Raw genomic sequence first — 3,519 nt, 5'->3', positions numbered from 1 at the left:
GTTTGCAGACAGAAATAGAAATATCTCATCTATTATGTGATGACATCATCATTACTGCACTAGACTTCAAATCAATCAGATTTCAAATGAATACGTGTTTTTTCATAAATTATATTAATTTCCCAATGTTGGAGAATATAAAAAATAATTTATTTGGTCAAAGTTGATATGGATTACAATTGGGCCATTCCACCGAACTGATGAAATTTCTGTCCCCCAGACATTATGGGGCGGTTTCCCGAACAGGGGTTAGACTAGTCCTAAACTCAAATAAATGTAAGAGCTGAAAAACTGAAAACAACTGACATATCTTAAAATACTTCAGTACCCTTTGTTTTGCATCAAAATGCTCACAAGTAATGTTTTTAGTAAGGCATGTTTGTTAAAATAATTAAACTTAGGCCAAGTCTTGTCTTAAGGTAATGCCTGTCCGGGAAATCACCCCTCAATGTATAAAATTGCGAGAAAATTTACTCTAAAATACTTTTTATTATTAAACGGTGTCCTTCACGTAACCTAACTGTAAATTTATAAATTAAAACCTTAACAAAAACTTTGTAGAACACTGACAAAAATAGCATTTGTTGTGTGTCCCTATTCTCTATTTCTATACCTTAGAGGTGCAGTGTGTGAATTTTGGCGGCGTCTGGTGGTGAGGTTGCGAATTGCAACCAACGGCTCGCTCGCCCTTCGCTTTTGGGATGCACGGAGAAGCTGCGGTGGCCGCCACTGAAAAACATGTCATCGGCGGAGACAACTTAGTAAAAAAAATTGGGGGCTTCTGTGGAGACATGGCGATACGGGGTGGCGACTTCCATGTGGGGGGACCCTCGGTGTATGTAGATAAAAACGTCTAGTTCTAATGTAATAAAAACATAACGGTTCATTGTAAAAAGGCCTTTATGCACCCCTGGTGATGTTGTTTTGTGTATTTTTTTGCATTTCTGTCAGGAGATCCTTTGAAGAATTGCACACTGCACCTTTAAATGACCTTTTCTAAACCTTAATTTTTCTCTTTTTTTGCATTTTTGTGTGGCTGCATATCCTATCTTTGCTTTAAAGGTGTGTAATTTTTTAAAGGATCTCTTGATAGAGATGCAAAGTAATATACAAAACTGTATTATCAGGGGTGTATGGGGGCCTTTTTATAATGAACTGTTATGTGTTTATTGACTTGGAACAGGACCTTTTTATCTACATACACCGGGGGTCCCCTTGCATGGAAGTTGCCATTTTGTGCCGCCATGTTTCTGCAGAAGCCCTTAACGGACGATTTTTTTTGCTAAGTTCTCTCTGATGATGACATGTTTGTCCGGTGGCGGCTGCCGTGGCTTTTCTGTGTGTTTCGGAAGCGAGGGGTGAGCAGTGGACTGAGCCTTTGGTTGCGGTTCGCAATCTCACCACTAGATGCCGCTAAAATGTACACACTGCACCTTTAAATATTTTTTTATTTTATCCCCAGGTTTTCACATGTATGTGCTAAGTCCATTCTAAAAACTCTGCCTTGTTACTTTAAGTCCTGTAACTAAAATGCGTCCATCTTCATGCATTTTTAGGAGCTTGTTTTGTCATTCCCATATGTGTTTTATTAGATTCAGTAGATTCAGATTCAATTTTGACAAGTTTCAACATGCAAATGGCACTGATTCGGTGAAATGTCCCTATTTTTATTTATGTTTTACTTGTTAAACTATTAAATTAATTACTGTATACGTGTCTGATAAGTTGTGTATCATTTTGTTGCCTTTCTAGTTGACCTAAACTAAAGCAATAAATTGTTTATTTTTTAAGATATTTAATGTTCTATTGCACAGTGAGAGACTAAATAAGTTGGATTTTACCTCAACTGACATTTTCATGTATAAAATATAACTAGTATTTAGTTTAAATGAAACCAAAATATGAAGATGGGCGTTCAAGCTCAAACTTTGTGTACAGTAGTGAAGATGTTGTATCATTACCAAAGTTGGAACACTAAATGAAATTAAATGTATGAGAAATATGTCAGCCAAAGCCTTTGCACTTTTGTTTTTCTATTTTAATTCCTGTGGTGTTTTCAGTTTGTGCTTTTGTATGGCGGGGGACCTCCGAACGAATGAAATTCCTTTGAAAGGCATGTTGGGCTTTTAATCCATGTCAGTAATCTGCTTTTAATGATCATGATTTTTTTCTCTTGTGAAACTTAACAGAAGGGAAGTTTGACTTTCGTGTCTCTGGCTTTTCCAAAGGAGTGTCTCCTGTTTGTTCATTGCACCACAGTGGAGGTTAAAGATTGTAAATGTGCGTCTTTAGGAAACGGTTATTTCCACTGTGCATTATTTACTTTTTTGAGGTCATTATCTATAAGTTGCCCTTTCAGCAGATCTTGCACAACATGCCAAGCCCTTTGAGATGTTTGTTTTGGGTTCACTACATAATGAATAACACAGTTGTCTTCCATTAATAAATCATGTTTCCTGCTGGAATTCATTGGCACAGTTTCTTCTTAAATGTCCTGCCATTTTTTTTCCTTTTAAACCACTAAAATTATTTCATTACACGTATGGGTTCTTGCTAGAGGGGATACAGCTACGGCCAAATCTCGCGAGATGTTGGGTTTAGGGGTAGAATTAGGATAAAAACAACGGTTTTGGTTAGATTGGATATAGCTACGGCCTAAATCCCGTAAAACGTTTGGTTTAGATTAGGTTTGGGGGTAGGATTAGGATTAAAACAGCAGTTTACCCCGTCGAGATTTTAGGAGATTTTGGCCGTAGTTGTATCCCTTCTAGCCACGACAACATGTATGATGAATGGTTGTGGTGTAGCATATGAGAAATGTATTTCATAACTCACTGGTATTTTTTATTATTTATAAAGCTTTCCGTTTTGTGTTTTGTCGTCTTTTTGATTGCTCTTTTTACAAAAAGCTCATGTACTGTACTTCAATGAAATCTAGCTCCTATTTAAAACAACGTGTATGGTATTTTATATTTGTTTTGAAATCTGTTAATTATGGTAAATCTAAGAGACATGTTTCTTTATTAAAAAGCCTCTTTTCAGTTTGTGTGGGGTCGTCTTTTATTACGATGGCAGACTGTTGGTGCATGACAATTAGTCACAAACCATGTAGCCTACAGCGGTAAAACTTTTACCAGGTCTGACATTATGGCTAGTATTTAACTCATAATCCCTGTTTCTGTAACTTTTTTCAAACTAAACTACTCTAGAATCGTCGAGGATGATGATGAAAAACACGTCGATATTCTCTAAGTCAAAGGCAAACTGTTTGTTTTCCAAACACCCTTGAAAAGATGCTGGCGCTTTGCAGTGCTATTGTGGGCGTGGTTTATAGGCCATCCCGTTAGGCTACTGGTCGAACGAGAGCTAGCTGCCCTGTGATTGGTCCGTGTCTGAAACGACATAGCGGCTGACTTAAAAACGAAACTGCCTCCATTGCGGCTCTAGTGTAAGGGCACGTCCGTGTGCATTTCTTAGGCATTTTGAGCCAACATGGCGGCCGATGCGAGCCAGTTTCCC

This window comes from Misgurnus anguillicaudatus, chromosome 12 (genome assembly GCF_027580225.2).
Source record: "Misgurnus anguillicaudatus chromosome 12, ASM2758022v2, whole genome shotgun sequence".
Classification (NCBI taxonomy): domain Eukaryota; kingdom Metazoa; phylum Chordata; class Actinopteri; order Cypriniformes; family Cobitidae; genus Misgurnus; species Misgurnus anguillicaudatus.
Note: the sequence above shows the minus strand (reverse complement) of the source record.